Source organism: Protopterus annectens, chromosome 1.part2 (genome assembly GCF_019279795.1).
Source record: "Protopterus annectens isolate FY-2018-M chromosome 1.part2, PAN1.0, whole genome shotgun sequence".
Taxonomy (NCBI): domain Eukaryota; kingdom Metazoa; phylum Chordata; order Ceratodontiformes; family Protopteridae; genus Protopterus; species Protopterus annectens.
Genome location: NC_056727.1, coordinates 457,962,435 through 457,981,508, shown reverse-complemented (window position 1 = coordinate 457,981,508; position 19,074 = coordinate 457,962,435).

Genomic DNA, 19,074 nt, shown 5'->3' with positions numbered 1-19,074 from the left:
TTGTGTATCACCATCATTCATTCAGTAGCAGCAACAGCTTCAATTTTATTTATTTTCCATTTGTTTACTTGGAAAGTCTGACTGGGAGAGAGCCCATTTTTAGCAGACCCCTAGGGTGAAACTCTACAGACACATATCTTTTGGGATGTGGGAGGAAACTAGAGCACCCAGATAAAACCCACGCAAATGCAGGGAGGACATGCAGATTCCACACAGAAGACACTCAGCCAAGAAGTGAACCAGAGAAGCTCTTGCTGCGAGGTGACACTACGAACTACTGTACCACTGCACTGCTAGCCATGTATACATATCCTTACATTGTACAATGAACTCAGGAATAAATTATATATTTAGCATAATACTTTAATGGCTACATACATCTTATCAATGAGCAATAGTAGTATCCCTAAAATATAGCAAAAAACAGGAGCAGAAACTACTATTTTACAAATCCATAGTATTCATTTGGCATGTGGTTGCTAAACTGTTTCAGTAAACATAATGCAAGTTGAATATATTTCAGTTTAGTTGTTTCTGACATGCCTGGGAGTATGCTGCATATTACTTGTCTCCTGTTATGAAATCAATTAACCCTTCCTACAAGTATGTAACAAGTACTCATTGGTATTTAGATAGTATGTAATCACAACTGTTTAGTTCTTTTCACATTCAACAGCATTTTATCAGCATGACACAGCCTGTTATAGCGCTGTGTGATACTGGTTAGTATAACTACTAGTACTGCTTAGGAGGGGTATGTTACCATATTATTACAGTTAACTTGTGTGTTCAGTAATTGCATTACTAATATGTAAGAACCAATATCAACAAAGTGCCACACATTCCATAAAACTGTTCAGGATTATTCTACGGTTATACTGCTCAAACTAACATATATTAGCAGCTATCTTCTGTATGTATAGCCAAGTACAACCGTGCTACACTACACACTAATCATTTGCATATCTGCAAAGACCAAACATTTCTGTAACTCTGCTCTTCTCTTTTTCTGGTAGTAGTAAGTCTGCATCAAATATGGGTGGCTGTGGTGGTGCAGCAGTTAGCATTGCTGCCTCCCGACAAGAGATTCTCTTGTTCGATTCTCGGTTGGGGTGCCTTCTGTGCAGAGTCTGCATTTCCTCCCTGTGGTCACATGGGTTTCCTTCCAAAGACATGCTGCAGGTGGATTGGCCACTCTAAATTGGCACTAGGGGTGTGTGTCCCTTTTTTGGAAGGTTGAGTGTCAGGCTGGCAACTTGACACTGTAAAACTTTACCACCAATCATTTTGCAGACTGCTGTTCCACTGTGGTGACACCTAATGGGAAAATGAGAAAAATAAGTCTGCATCGTATACATTTTCATCTACAAGACTTGTTTTTTTCTTTCTTTTTGGTAAATCTGTGGTGGTTCTGCTGGCTGTCTTGATTTCTGATGAGCAGTGGATTTTCTAAGTCCTACTCTCTGTGATACTACAGTTATAATAACATCATCCATATATTTAAAACCCTCATGCCAGGGTCACCAGGTGGTATTGATTGGTTAAAAATGAGTACAGGACAAGTGTGAGATTGGGTATCAATATTGCTGCTCAGAGAGGATGGTTTGACAGTAATGGGAAGCCCAGTCCCCTATATCCTGGCATCATTCAGAAGGCCTTTCGGAGATCCATGGAATGAGCAGCTCTTTAGATGCGTCTACACCTCCTCCTAACAAAGGGACATCTCCTCATAGTCTATACATACAGCTACTCTGGCCATTGCTCATGGCTCTGGGCTTCACTGAAGCTTCAAAACTGGCTTGACCACACCAGCATGTTGTCTCCACACTTCCAGTGATGAGGGATGAGCAGTCTTAGCCACATCATTTCGCCTCTTAAAGGTACTTGGCTGCTATAATTCATTAATTTATATGCCTTCAACTTCTAGTGTATATCATTTTTTTATATAGGAATAGCAGGGCTACTTGTGGCTGTTTTTGATCTTCAGATACAAAAATTACTGATATACTATAGAGATATATTTGTTAGTTACCTTTGGGTTTTTTCTTTACTGTTATAAGGTTTCATTTTCAGTTTCTCTCTCTCTCTCTCTCTCTATATATATATATAAATATTTTTTATTTTTGCATTTTATAAATGAGTATTGTTATGTTTCACATGATAAGCTTCAAAATGCTTTATTTCATAATAATTTAATTATCTGGACTATGTTGTAAATATGTACATAGTAGTGGTACAATGGGTACAATGTTTCTTTAATGTTCCTTAACCTTTCTTTAAAGTTCCTCAGGCTCCAAGTTTCAAATCATGTCATGTGACAATGGCAGTACAAAATGGGTCATATGACTTATATTTTTATTCTGATGAAGTCTCATTACTTGCTGATATTAAGAGACAAAAGCACTTAGCTAACTTTTTAGTCTGTGTATGTGCATTTTAAACTTTTACATATGGAGTTTTCAATAAAACCAGGTGTTTACAGCTTGTGGCTGTGTATATGCAGTCATCTGCTAATTGAAACCAAGCTGCCCAGATCCTATTAAGGGTGTCAGCCATTTACACCAACAGCTGGCCTCTTCTGCAAGGCCTGTGGATTTTGTTTATTCTTTTGGACTTATAATAAGGGTGTCAGACATTGGCTCGGAGTGCTGTCAGTCTCCTGCTTTCTGAAGCAGTGCACGTTAATGATGCATGGTTCTGAATACAAAATACTACATCTGATGTGTCATATCAGTCATAGCTGGATCCTGTTCAAATGGGGACCTAGTCAGGGTGCTGCACCAGCCATCCCTCCAGGCATACTATTATCCCATTACTTGACTGTTTATTCCCAGTTATCATAAAAGACTGTTCAAACCTGTCAGTGTTCATACAATTTTCTTCTTTACTTTTACAATGATCACAGAGATTTTTATTTAATTGAAACTTGTATTTCAAATTTTAGAACAAAAACTCTGACAACTACTTGCTAAACAAAACAAACAAAAAATCTTGAATTGAAAACAGACTTGGCATTAGCAACATTAAATTTTTCTTCCCTTGAAACTCCCATTTATTAAAAGTGCATCTGCCAAGCCATTAAACTACAAAAGATGTGCTGGGATTCATAGTCAAAATAGCATATAGCAAAACACTAATTATCACCAATGTCAAGGCTGGAGTGATTAAAAAGACAATGTGTAACAAATATGACAACAGCCTTGGAAAGTCCACTGCATGCAAGTATCGTTTTTCATAGACAGCCCATTAGTGCTAGCAGGTGAAGTGACTTGGTCAGAGTCACGCAGTAGACAAAGGGTGAGGGATTTGAATCTTGCACTACAGAAAGCAGTTCATTAACAGCTCTTAACTTTACTCATCTGCACTAACTGCAAGACAAACTCTGTTGTACCCATCACAATACATTTCACATCTAGGTACCTGCAAACAACAAGGTAAATTAAGTATTCACATTAAACTTGTAGACTTCATTCTGCCCAGTTTATTCAAAACCAGATTGTACCCACAGAACATGGATCATATGATGATGTTCCTGTTTTTCACACTTTTTGGTGGCATAGCAGTCAGCATGATAAAGGTGTTCTGATCAAAGTAAAAAAAAAAAACTCAGAGGAAAAATAAAGTCTACCAAAGCCAGCTTTGAGGTAAATTTGGCCTCCTAGGCCAATGACAACCACAAGGCATTCTTTAGCAATGTCCACAGCCTCAAAGGCAATACACAGTTGTGTGCAGAGCTCATTATTAATGAAGCCATCTACACTGCCTAAATATATAGCAAACCAACTGGCAGACAAAGTCAGCTCTAACTCACTAAAAGAATATGGAGCATAACTAACATGTTCTATGCAGACAGCCTCAAAGCCCTATCCCTATATTCTGTTTCCTACAGACTGTTGAGAGGAAAGCTATGCCTGGCATATAAGGCATTGTCAGATCCTCATCTGATGGACCTCCTGCATATCCACTAAACAAACAAACAGCACCAGAATTACCCACTATAAAGACTTAAATCTTGCCTGCAATATACATATGACCTACTGGAGAGACAGGAATGTATCACATGAACTACCCCTTCTCAAGGGCAGATCATGTCTACTCAACTTGGTAAACTTCTTTGAGAAGGTTCCAGAGATAGTGGACAGTGACCACTCAGTCCACACATCATATCTGAATCTGACCAAAGCCTTCAACACTGTATCCAATGCTAACATTATAAGCAAGCTGAAATAACCCTTATGTGGTAAGATGTATTGCAAACTAGGTGATGTATCAAACTCAGGCAATTAAGATGACAGGGGTGACGTCAGAAAAATAAGAAAGTAACCAATGGAGTATGACAAGTGTCAGTAATGGGACCCATCCTTTTTGGCATATGCTTTTCTAAACCTCCATACCACTAAGTCTGTCCTAAGCAAATTCACTGATGACTACAATCTGAGTGTTATTATTTATACCCCCATACTGCCATTAATAAAGAAGTACTTCATCAAGGATGTGTCCTTACAAGTCAATGGTGTAGACAGACAAGGCTCAAACTAAATGCAAACAAAAAAAAAAAAAAAAAAAAAAAAAAAACAATGTAGCATTGTCACCTTTGGGAAGCAGCCAACAACTTACAACATATTTAGTACCCCACTCCACAGTCATAGCACCTGGGTCAACCATTTTCTCATCTTTGACTAACATGCTGCAAAAGTAATTAAGACATCCTTCTATCTAACATAACTGATTTTCGAAGGTATCACTTCTATTTCAAAGAATGCTATTGTCTCTCTGTACTCTGTCCTAATTAGACTAGTTATCAAGTACAGTAACCCTTTCATCATCTACCTGTCAAGGTATGATGAAAGGAGCACTGTACATCATATATCTAGCAAGACATATCATGCAGTTAGAAAGATCCCAAAGGTTCCTTAAGAAAAAAGACAATTGGTATAAAAACCCTTAGTGATGAATTTTATTTAATTTATCCTTTGTTGACCATGTTAGTCCAACTAGGCTAGTACACTCTTTTCAGGGGAGGCCCGACATGGTATTTATAATTGTAGAGGAAATTTTACCAGGGCACTGGGGAACTCCCCCCCCTACTACTTTTGATAGGTGCTGTGAGATATTTACATCTACCTGAGCTACCACCAGCTCAAGCTGATGAGGCCTTGTCTTCTATCTGAAGGAGGACACACTCAGAAGTGCAGCACCCCCCCCCCCCGTACTGAACAGCAGTGTCAGGAATTGATCTAAGTCAAGACAGACTAGAAGCCCTATTCAATAAAAGTGTGTGTGTGTGTGTGTGTGTGTGTGTGTGTGTGTGTGTCCGTGCGTGTGCATTCCTTGTAGACTCCTGCCTTAAGATCAATACCTCGCATTCCAAACCATCAAAGATCCCACCCTAGTGTATCCTTTATAATTTCACAAGATGAATGGCAACACATACACCAGAACCAAAGATTTGAACCTTCACCAACATATAAATAGAACATATGGGAGGGATAGATTTATTACCAAATATTTGCCTGATCTCTGGAACGATTGCTCATTCATGTCAAACAGAGTGACATGTTCTTCTCTTTCAAGACTAATCTTGACAACTGGATAGGTACCTATAAGTTAATTTCTAGTTTGCTATGTTTTTCGTCATGGTGGGGGGGTACAGCTTGAAGGTGATAATTGGGAAGGTACATAGAGTCTTCAGACTTAATTGTGTTGTAGTCCCTGATATAATTATATAATCTTGTAGGTGGCTTTGCAGCACAGGGAGAAACAAGTTTAAGATTGTTTAAATTAAGATTTCCTTTGCATATGATCAGAGGATTACATAGAAATTAGTAAATGACATAGAAATTGTGAGAAGCAGAAGTAGCAAATATATGATCAATAAACAGATGTTAAAATGTGAAACAACTGTTCCTTTACTGGTATTTTCCTTTTTTCTTTCTTTCATGCAACATTATATATTTTGTCTCATGTTACCTAGTTTTGCTATAAAGAAACCACATGCCACTTGAAAACCACTCTCAACAAGACAATTTTGAACTCCATAGTAATAGCATCATCTAGTACTCAATATAATATGAAGCATTTCTTAACTATTATTAAGCATTTTCTGAGATACTATTTGATCAAGTGCCTTTTTGCCATGTAAAAAATATACAAATTATGATATAGTCATTGTTTGATAAGGGTGGATCACTATCATTTTCAAGGTACCATTTCAATCTGTTCTCCATGGTCATCTGCACATATGTATATCCCTATTTAGTTGCTCTAAATGAGTATGTATTCTTAGTACACTCATGACATACAGAACTCTTTGTGCATTATCATGACATGCTGAAGCTCTTAGCAGATTATCATGATATGGCCTCTTTTTCCATCACATCTACACTGTTTACAATATTGAAACTTACAAATGTTGTTTGGAACTTCCAGGAGCTTTTTGAAATGAAAGACTTTTGCAGAAAAAATATTGAAGGTGAATCTGGTTAATCTTCATTCAAATTTGTGTGCTGTGAATAGTCTGCCTAATTTTAGAGGTATTTCTGCTTTTTCATTTAATGCTACAATGATAATTAAAATCTTGCAAGTTCATTGCATCATTATATGTGCTGAATTTTAATGGGAATGTCTATTTAATGTTTCTTTTGTACACCGTCATAATAAATGTTTTTTTCCAATAGTTCTTATTTCATAATGCAACAATCTAAGGATTTCATAGTGACCAAAACAGAATTTCTGCTCTTGGTATCATGGGAACTCTCACCCATTTTCAAAACCTGCTTATCCTAAATTCCCTTCTTAAAGCATGCCAGCTATTTTTGAAATAACAAATTAATTCCAATTACATTTAACACATTGCGGTGAGTCTGAATACTGCAAAGTCCTGTAGTATATCTTTAGTATATTTGCTCCCTCCTTATTGACTGCATTTGCTAGTTTACCCCTAGGATCCAATTAAAATTAGCCTGAAAATTGGTGTAAAATTAAAAAAAGAATAAAACAAATTAAAGTACAGCCAACAACACTGCTTGCATACAATCATACAAACCAAACCAAAAGCCTAAAGGTAACTCTCAGAGTCAGTGTTAGCCCTGCTTCGCTCACCCTCACTGCGCTCGGCTCGCACCGCTCCTCTCCCTGCCCCCAATCCCACCCACCCACTAGTGCTAAATTTAAATCAGACTTTGTCACTCCCTTGCCACTCCCCTCCTGCAAAGTACCAATCAGCACCTCACACATCATTGAGCAACCCTGCCCCCTTAATCCATTTCCTTCTTTCTCATTCTTCCACACCCTGTTAGCATAGTCAGCCATCAAATTTGGCTCGCCCCCTATCAAAATGCAAACAAGCAAAAAAACACTAATTACCCAAATGCCTATTTTGCCATCTCACTGCCTATGAACAAACACTTGACCATGGTATTCACTACCCAAATGGTCAAACAGACACCCACGACTTCACACATAACACCAAACACTTTACCTTCCCCTGCACAACGAATATACCACCATCTATAAAATACCACCCATGTACAGCCACAAACATAATCCTAAAGACAAAGACTATATAAAGCTTATAAACAAACTCCTAAAGCTCAGAATATCCTGTCACTATAAACTTATAGCACATGGAGACATTCATCCCAACCTTGGCCCACCCACACCCAATAACCTCCACTCCCCTACCGCAACCCCCGCAGTCAAGCTACCCATGAATACTCCCACTAGTTCCCTCCTAGCATTTCACCTAAATATTAGAAGTATTAACAATAAGATTCCAAGCCTACACGCCCTCCTAGCAACCCAATCCCCGGACATTATGTGTCTTATGGAAACCTGGCTAAAACCCAGTACTACTGACAATGAGATGCTACCTCCAGGATACAATATTCACCGGTTAGACTGTGCTACAAGGAAAGGAGGTGGGATAGCAGTCCTTTATAAAAACACTCTAACCGTTAATAGAGACACCATTCAACCTCCCCAATTCAATAACGCGGAACTCCTCATAACCAAGTTACAGATTAACCAAAACAAACACTTGAACATTGTCTATGCATACATTCCACCAGGCAACAACCTAAATACCCTAGAAGATCTCCTTTACTGGTCATCCACTACCTATCCCCAAGAAACCATAATGCTTGGTGATTTTAACACTGACTGGCACCCCTGCTCCTCCAACCCCCCCCCCCTCACTCATATAAACTTATCTGGGTTTAAACAGACCATAACCTCTCCCACTAGGATAAACAAACCAACCAACAAGGAAAGTATTCTAGACTGGATCCTAGTTAATAACCAACCCCAACTGTACACAGCTGGTACTCTCCCTGATGACCTCAGCGATGATTGTCTAACCTATTTCATTAAACATAAGGAAGGAAACCCTCATCAGCCCAAATATAAAACATTTAGAAACAGGAAAAACTTTGATGCTGCTATATTCCAAAAGGAATTAAAAGCAGTTGACTGGTCAAAACTAAAAAATCTAACATTAGAGAAGGCCATAGATCACTTTAACACTAAATTCCAAAGTATCCCTGATTCCCATGCTTCAGTACGTACAATAAAAACTAGATCAAATACAGCACAATAGCTCACAAAAAGATACCAAAGCAAAAATCAAAACTGGAAACTGTGCCTGGGCCAGCTGGAGAACAAACAAAGCCCCACTTGACCATCTAAAATATCGTCAACTCAGGAATGATACAAAAAAATCTATTTTACTGGATAAAAAAAGATTCTACCAAAATCTCCTACAAAAACACCACAACAACCCTCAAAAGTTTTGGGCAGGCTTAAATCAACTAATTTGTCCAGGTCACTCAAATCAACTAACCCCCTCTATCTTAAACCACATGCCTAATTTACCTAATTCTTCTTCTTCTGGCTTTTTCCCGGTTAGGGGTCGCCACAGCGGATCACCTGTCCGCACATTGAATGACAGTGGAGTTTTACGGTGTCGAGTTGCCAGCCCGGCGCCCAACCTTCCACAGAAGGCACACTCACACGCACACCTAGGGCCAATTTAGAGTGTCCAATCCACCTGCAGCATGTCTTTGGGATGTGGGAGGAAACCGGAGCACCCGGAGGAAACCCACGCGACCACAGGGAGGACATGCAGACTCCGCACAGAAGGCACCCCAGCCAAGGATCGAACCGGAGAACCTCTTGCTGTGAGGCGGCAATGCTAACCACTGCACCACCATGGCCGCCTGCCTAATTTACCTAATAATCACCCATAATTTGGCTTCCAACCAATATCCACTAGTTTTATCAAAACACTTCTAAAAAATCTAAAACCTACCACCCTCGCTGCTCACCTCCTCCCTGCAGAGTCCCTGCAAATAGCTGCAGATGCCATTGCATATCCCATATCTATCCTCATCAACAGAACCTTATCCGAAAATGCTATCTCTTCCCTCTGGAAAATATCTCACATCATTCCACTCCATAAAGGTGGTAGCTTCGCAGACATATCCAACTATAGACCCATTTCCATTCTTTCCCCACTAGCCAAAATAATGGAGAAATGTGTACACAAGCAACTAATGCAATACCTCACACAGAATAACTTACTATCCGACTCCCAGCACGGTTTCAGGCCATACCACAGCACCACCTCAGCCCTCCTTTCCTTTACTACTGCCATAAACCAAAACAGGAATGACAATAGGCTAGCCTCTGCCCTCTTTCTTGACCTATGAAAAGCTGTTGACATGGTCAACCATGAACTTCTCATTCTTTCACTAAAATCTATTTCCCTCAACAAGCCTGCTATCTAGTGGTTCCAGTCCTACCTGACTGGTAGACAGCAGGCAGTACTGTGGCAGGGCAAACTCTCCAGCCAGTTACCTCTCACACTTGGTGTCCCTCAAGGTTCCATACTAGGTCCACTACTCTTCTCTATTTTTATCAACAACCTAAACACTGCTATCCCTAAAGCCACCTGCATCCAATACGCAGATGATTCCACTCTCATCTGCTCAGCCACCTCCCCATCCGACTTGCAAATCTGAACCCAAAATACATTTAACACTATCAAGAACTGGCTCACCAATCAACGCCTACTTCTGAACCCCAATAAAACTAAACTTCTACTCTTCTCTCCCACTAGTAGATCCATCACACTTTCATTCTCTGTCACATCTAACAATGGTACCACTATTTCCCCAGATAATCACACCAAACTGCTAGGGGTTATCATAGACAATAATCTCAAATTTGACCTACAGGTCAACAAAACCATACAGACCATCAATAAGAAGCTTGGATCAATGTATAGAAACAAGACATTTTTAACCCCACTGGCTAGGACTGCAATTGCCCGATCACACCTACTCTCTACTCTCTTATATGCCTTGCCTGTACTCTCAAACCTCAACAAATCCGAACTAGGTAAGCTTTTCCATAGCTACAATCATATTGCCAGATTCGCCACTGGCTCCACCTATAGAACCCACCACTGCCAGAACCTTAAACAACTAGAGTGGCTAAAACTGCCCAGCTTAATTCAATTCAATCAACTCTTAATAGTGCACAAAATTTTGTACCACCCTGAGGATACCCCCTCACTTAAAAATATTATTAAGCCATATAGCAATCTAAGATCCCTATGGTCAGCTGATAAACTACTGGTCCAAACCCACAAAGCTAATAACTCTTCTGGTGAATCCCTGTTTGCCAACTTCATTGGCAAAACCTGGAATTCGTTGCCAAACAATATAACCCTACAATCCTCCAAAAGTCTCTGACAAAAAAGCCTCAAACAGTATCTCAAAGTGAATTGGCTATGCCCATGTAGCAACCCTGTTTAAGTTATAAACTTAAAGCATATTCTGCAATTATCATAACTTGTAACTACATCACCAAGCTCTGCTTCCAGTCTGATGTCTCTTACTTTTAATTGTCTGTCCATGACAATTGTGAGTCCCTACTAGGGAACACTACTAACCCATTGTATATAATCACTTTGTTTTTATAATTGTTTGCTAACTTCTGTGTAATCTATGTAAGTTTGCCTTTGTGGAGATTTTCTCTCCGGGCCTCCGCTGAAAATGGACATGTATCCAGTCAAACTATCCTGGTAAACAAATGTAAAATAAATAAATAATAATAATAATATCTGAATGCATCAGAAACTCTACACATTGGTTTGTATGCCTTCTTCATTTCTGCAAAAAATATTGAAACCATCTGTTGTATACGACTACATATTCAACCAAAATGGATAAAAGATAAATAAAGTCAAACTGCTGATAAATAACTTGATTTTAGTGTTAGTCTACCCATCTGCCCCAATATATATACAACTATAGTGTTGTGTGCTCTTATACTTGGTGGCTTTGCAGTTGCCCGCCCATACTGTATATTTGATCTGTGACACTCCTCCCAGCCTAGTGTCATTAGTTCACTCAATCTAATAGAAAACATTTGTGAAGGCCAACCCACTCAGATTCTTAACGTTGAATTAACTTCTGTTCCAGCTTTCTCCATTTCCACTTTACTGGGAAAAAAAATTTCTAAGCTTGCTTCTCCCCTTTCCTGTGGCAGGTAAGATACGGATTTGCTGCGTCCAGGACTGTTTGTGAGCTCCTAAGCCCCCCCCCACTTAACTGGGGTTAAACTATTCCTGGCGCCATAAAGTCTGTTTTTCAAAATTTCCCTTGCAACTAGCCAGCTTTTTAGTTTTAGCACTCATCTGTTTCTTTGATCTCAGCACTTGTTCAGAACTCATTGTAAGCACTAAATAAGTTACAAATTACTACAACACTCAACTTTCCTCACTTGTCTAGAGGAAAACAGTTTTTAGTACTTAATAAATAAGCACCTATTCAGGCATGTCTAAGGGTCAGCACCCGGTGTTTTCTCCTGTCTACCTGATGAGTCTGGGCATCTTGGGACAATGCAGCAATTGACTCATGTACACAGACAGGCATCTCCTCCTACCACCCAACACTATGACCTGTGAGAGACGCACTTATATAGCCAAACTGGAAGCAAAGCTCTCTTTACCAAAGACTGGCCTAGACGGTCAAGAGGAGAAGGTAAACACTTGCACCGCACCACACTCATCACATAGTCCCCCAAAACCTACACCACCAAAACAAACACAGAACCACAAAACACACACCTACATTCGCGGAGGCTCTCAGTATTAATCTGCCCAAACAACAGAGACCTCCAAAGTAGAAATGCAAGCAACATCCACCCCCCAACACAACCCAAATGACACATAGCCCACATACTCAGTGTGCCACTCAACTACAGCCCATAAGGCATAATGTACCCAACACTCTAATCATAGGTGACTCTATAGTCAGGCACACTGATGTTCCACTCACCAGGCTAAACAAGGAAAAAGTTACTGTCAGCTGCCTGTCAGGTGCCAGGATCCACCACATAACGCATGCACTAAGGTCACTCCACAACAAGTACAAATATGACTCTGTCATTGTCCATATTGGTGTGAATGACCCGAGACGTACCTCCCTGGACTACATGAAAAGAGACATGGAGGAGCTCTCTGATCTTGTAGCCCAGGCCGGTATGACCCTAGCCCTGAGTAGCATCCTGCCATCACCCAGAATGACACCACAGTACAAGGACAAAATGATTGACTTTAACAATTGGCTAAGCTTCTGGTGTCATTCTAAGGGAGTCCAGTATCTGGCTGCCTGGGATGACATGATCGACAGACCAAGCTGCTTTGCCAGAGATGGCCTGCACCTGTCGCCCTTGGGATTCCGGATACTGGCAAAGGCTCTTGCCACCCCTATAGTGCCTTTTTTAGGCAAGGTTCAAATGACAAATTCACCACCGTAACAGGTACAAGCAAGCAAAATCTGAGGGTAATGCTACTCAATGCTAGAAGTCTAAACCTCAAAATGCACTCACTGGAGGCACTCCTTAAAATGGAGAACATTGACATCTGTGCAGTGACAGAGACCTGGTTAAAAGCTCCAGAGAGCACCCCTGCGTTACCAGGCTATAATTCATACCACACCTTTCGGCCACCAAACCCGGACCGAAACACTAAAGGTGGAGGCGTGTCCATATTCATTAAGGATATCCACACCTCCAAGCTAGTTGCTCAGCATAATGCATCTGAGATTATCCAAGTTCAACTAACTCTGGGCAAAACCGCAATCCAGATTGTAGCTTGCTACAGACCCCCCACCATGCCCCAGGATTCCCACTCCTTTTTTCTTGATACACTGGAAAGTATTGAGGTACAACCCAACACTCTAATAATGAGTGATTTCAACTACCCTACCATTAACTGGGAAAACTACTCATGTACCAACTCTTTTGCTCAATGTTTTCTGGAAATCATCAATTCCAACGCTTTGGATCAACTTATCCAGACCCCCACCAGAGGCAGTAATATCCTAGACCTGGTCATCACCAACATGGGTGACCGGTGTTCCACACCAGAGGTCAGGTCCTCGTTGGTCAGATCCGACCACAAGCTAATCACCCTAGACATTCACATCCCGCTCCCACCCCCCATTAGGAAAACAACCGTAAAACATTTCTCCAAAGTCAACTTCACGCGTCTTAAGACAGAAGTGGCAAACTTCATGACACCCATGCAGATGGACAATAGAGGTACGACGGTTGAATCCTACACAAATGCACTTTATAAGCACTTACACGAGTGCATGGATCTTGCTATCCCTAATAGAACTAAGATGCTATCTGCCAATAAAAGGAAGCCAATCTGGTGGTCTTCTGCCATAAACAAACTCTACAATTTATTTATTTATTTATTTATTTTTTATTTTACATTTGTTGACCGGGATGGTCTGACTGGATACATATCCGTTTTCAGCGGAGTCCCACAGTACAACAGAAGAAAGAAACTGTTGCAAAAAAGAGTAAACTCCCATGACTGGAGGAACTCCCTGGTCAGCCTCAGTAAGAAGCTGAGATCCCTTATAAAATCCTCCAAAGCTAGTTATGAAAACAAAATTGCCACTGATTCTAAAGACAACCACAAAGCATTTTATTGCTGTGTCAAAAATCTCAATGGCAGCACTCAGATCTGCTCTGAGTTACAGCACAATGACACTAGATATACAGAACCAACTGATATTGCCAACATCCTGGCAGATAGGTTCAGTGCTAACTTTACCCCCCTCTCACCCCCTAAAGGGCCCATCTTTACACTGGAAGAATGCAAAGTTCCTGTAATCATTGCTGCACAGGTAAAAGCTTCACTCTCCAAAGCCAAGAACACAGCATACATGGGACCTGACAACATCCCAAGCTGCCTTTTACATGAATTACAGAATGAACTGGCACCCTACCTAAGTACCATGTTCAATCATAGCCTCACCTCAGGCTTTGTGCCCATTCAATGGCGCACCGTGACAGTTATCCCACTCTACAAAGGGGAGGGCACAACAGACCCCGGGAACTACCGCCCCATTAGCCTGACGAGCCTCGTCTGCAAGGCCATGGGACGTATCATCATGGAACTCAAAAACAAAGACATTGGAGATCTCCAAACCCTGGACCCCACACAGTTTGGGTTTGTAAAATGCAGACTATGTCTCCTAAACCTGATAGACTTCTTTGAAGTAGTCACCAAAGCCATAGATGAGGGTAAGGTGGTTCACACAGCCTATCTAGATCTCGCCAAGGCGTTGCACACCATCCCCCACTCTGGAATTATAGATAAACTCACTAAACTAGGTATAAATCCCTATGTCACAAGATGGGTTGCCAACTAGCTTGCTGAAAGAACCCACATTGTGAAAGTAGCAGACTCCAAATCAGACTTCAGATGACAAGTGGTGTACCACAGGGTTCAGTCCTGGGTCCTCTCCTGTTTGGTATCTACTTTTCTGAAGTACAGGCTAACACAGAAGGTCTTTGGCTAACTAAATTCACAGATGACTGCAAACTAGGAGCCATAATTGAAACTCCTAACGATATGGACATCCTACAAAAGGGCGTCACTGAGACAGTTGCCTAGTGTCAAATACATGGTCTCAAGCTCAATGCCAAAAAGTACATTGTCATCCCCTTTGGTAAAAATTCTGTACCCATGAACTACCACATAGGCGGTAGTCTACTTAACACTGAAAGTGTGATAAGAGACCTTGGGACACAGGTGGACAGTAGTCTCTCCCTTGATAATCACATCGCAAAAGTGGTCAGGAAATCCTTCTACGTGGCACACCTCATCACAAAAAGGTTTCTCATCCAGAAAAAAAGAGGTCATTGTTCCCCTCTACTCATCACTCATTAGACCCATTATAGAGTACAACGCCCCTTTTGGTATGTACCTCACAAGACATCTACAACAACTGGAAAGGCCGCAAAAATACCTCACAAAGAGGGTTACTGGCCTCAAACAGATGCCTTACACAGACCATCTAAAAAAACTCCAGCTTTACTCCGTCACATATCGCCTACTCAGAGGCGATCTCTGCCTAACATACAAAGCTATGTCAAACCCAGAGCTGTTGGACATGCTCCGCTTAAAGAAATCCCAATCCCTCCAAGCTACACACTCTAGGGACCTAAACCTTGTCACCACAATAAACAGAACATGCTGGAGGGATAGATTCCTGTCCCAGAGACTTCCCATACTCTGTAACAGACTACCTATCTATGTCAAATAGAGCTCCTCATTAGCACTCTTCAAGAAAAATCTTGATGATTGGATGGGTAATAGGAAATTCACCCCAGGGATCACTTCTGTGGTTCTGCTTGACAGGGGCACAGGAAAATAATTTTCTTGGGTGGCAAAAGCCAGGGTACATTTTTGGCTAGGCTTGTATAGGCCCTAGGGCCAATAGCCTAGTACCTAACTATTACCTATGAACCTATATATACAGAATGTGTAGGCTAGTGTACAATATGATACATCACCTGTTTTTTAAATCATGTGTGCCTAACTTTCAACCTCTTAAGACAAGAATTATGGAGAAAGCCAAAATATAATAGGGGATAATGTCTCCAAACAGGGGACATATTGTAAATACTTAGATATTTGCTAGAATAACAGTTCTACTTTAGCAAGTATTTTATGAAGGATATGAAGTGTGAAACTGAAATGTCTGTCATTACCTAGTTACTACAATTTTCCAGAATACTATATATTTCTTGTGGAGCAATCTAAAAATATGAGGCAAAATCAGAGAAATTCTGCAAATCAGGGGCAGCTGACAGCAATATGCCATGAGCTAATAAATGTGCTAGGACCAATCATAACAGGTAAGATATTGGAAACAAACTGCTAAATGCAGACACTCCCAAACATCTGAGCATTACCAAACATTCACTGCTGCAGCAAGAGGCTAGTTTACATGAAGGGAGTGTGTGTTCTGTAACAGAGTTCATTACTTCAGGTGCCACCAAAATCGTCCACTAAGTCATTGGCTCATGTGACTTTAACTGTCTGGTACTCACGGTCATCTTCAATCATCTCCACCCCCCCCCACACACACACACTCAAAGTGCCCCACAGCAGCCTTGAGGTTACTTAAATTTAAAAGAAATACAGAGACCAACAAGACAATGAGACTGTCAGGGTGGGGACCAAAAGGACCAAATTGCTACTCAGTCGCCTATCACTTTAGAACGTAGCTCCATAGAGACCAAATTACTACTCAGTCGCCTATCACTCTAGAATGTAGGTCCAAGTCACTTAGAGCATGAATGAGGAACAAAGCTAAAATAAGGACAAAAATCAAATGACACATTTTAATTATTGTTCTTATATACTCAGAAAGATGTTATAGTAAAAATGTTTGCATTAGCGTGCATTTTATGAGAAAGCTGAATTGTAAAACACAAACGTCTGTTATAAATTAATGATTGCAATTCTCAGCAATTAGTAAGCAAACCACAAATTTCATGAGAAACATACCAAAAATATGACATAAAAATCATACACATTCTTAGAAAACAGGGACAGCTAAGAGGTATTCTTTACTCAGAAACATGCTTAGTCCTGGGATTTATTCTGTCAGCCTCCATTTTCTTATTGTATCACTTTGAGCAAGTCACTTAAGCCGACAGTGCTTTTAGGTAGTCTGAAAAAGGTCTATACGGATCAGTAGTCTGCCCTGATTAACAAACATAAATGCATGCAGTTCATGTAAAAAAAAATAGGTTACTACAGATGACACTGGTTCTTCATGTGAATTTCCAAATGAGTATCCATTCTTCATAGGCAGCACTCCCTTTTTTGCTTCTGTGAAGAATTTCTTGATTAAACTAATTTCTCTCATCTCAGCTCTTCTCATCGGTTAGCCCTGCCCTCTGTCACTTTCTGATACTGCATGTCCCCCTTCCCTTCCTGGAAATAACAGCAGCAGCTTAGTTAAGGAATTGCTTTTTACAGGAGCCAGCAGGGCCTTTTTGATTGTGACAGTCTGTCATGCGAGTCAAACAAGGCTGGAATTTGGTATTTACCACTAAAAGCAGTACAGCTGAGAAATATGGGCTAGTGGTGCTTTTTTTTCTGGTCTTTATTATTTATTCTAAGTAAATAAATGGAAAGTTTTTTCACTTAAAAAAATAAATAAATAAATGACAGAAAAGAATCCCTGGATTAACAGTGCCTAGACATCTGCCCAGTTCACCAACCTCTCAGAAGTGAACTAAGATGACTCAAGAATATTGTATCAAATTTGATATCAATTACTTTAGTGAGACCAGTGTACATAATTCCATTGAGATGTGTTGTCTTAGACTTTTTTAACAAAAGTAGGGGATACAGGAATTGCAGCTCTCTCTGTGGGGGAAAACAGTTGTCTACAACCAGCAAAGTGTATAGTAACAATTTATGTAAAATGGCTTATTTGTGGTAATAGACACAACTGAGCTTTCATCACAAACTTCAGCTTTATGTAACAATACTTGAATTAATTTTGTTTTGCTGATTAATCGTCCAGCTAGGTAGTGTTTAGTTTAAATGAGTGCCAAAAGAGACAGATCCCAAAACATGTAATACATACCCCAGGATTTATGAAGCTTGCGCCAGGCGCAGGCGTAGCGTAGGCGTTATAACGGCAAATATGGCCGCTGAGTGATTCAGGTACGATCCAATTCCATGTGCACTACTGGCGTACCCCAGATCTGTGCAGCCCTCGGCTTAGGTATGCTAATCACCCCATGCGCAGTGCCGCACCATGCAAATGAAGGTAAATAGCGATTCATGAAGTGGTGCAGGCGTAGTGTAAGCCCACAGAAATGTAAACCAAAAAATATGGTTTACATTTTTCCAAACAGAACATTGGAGCTATGAAAGCGGACCAGACTCATGTATTATAAAGTTAACATATGCCAGTGGCTAAATATACAGCCAATGGCATAAGAAAAGATGCACAACACCTAAAAAACAACATTTAATGTCATGTCCACAGTAACGCAAAGTACAACCGCAGGGCATGTGTGCGCAAACGGGAACACAAAGAAAATATATACAAATGTCATAAAATCGCAATGTAATACAAATCATGATTTCACCATAATACTCAATGGTATGCATGGTACACCACAACCAAGCTGCAAGGGTTGCTAAGGGTCTGTGACAGTGTTTGGCGTGGTAACTAGGAATTAGTAGTCAATGCCATGCAAATGAGGCAGGTAATAGTGAATCGCAAACGTCCCACCGGACTAAGGATGTACCATACAGCGCAGCGCTACAACACCGAGGAGTGGTTTAGAGGTATATATGACATCAGCAGTGGGGTGTGCCACCGTAGCTGTAAGCACATTGGAGCAATGCAAATCCGGCCTGGCCGTTGCTAAGCAAAGCCGCAGGACAGGGCTGGGGAGGTAGGTATAGCATTGTTTAGCTGAGAGCACATATGGTGCCCGAAAGCGCATGTGTACTGGGATGAAAACGTGCCCGAAACCCGGTAAGCGGACGCACGCGCCAAGCACCATAGCTCAAACAGGAAGGTCAGGGGAAGAAAATAAGGAAATTCCGCAGTAGGGTAATTGTACAACTGAGCAATTAACACCTATTAACTCACAGCGGGCAATCGATGGCAGCTGACAAGTCTGCTCACAGAAACCTGCAAAGCAGGATAGGGGAGGTGTCGGATT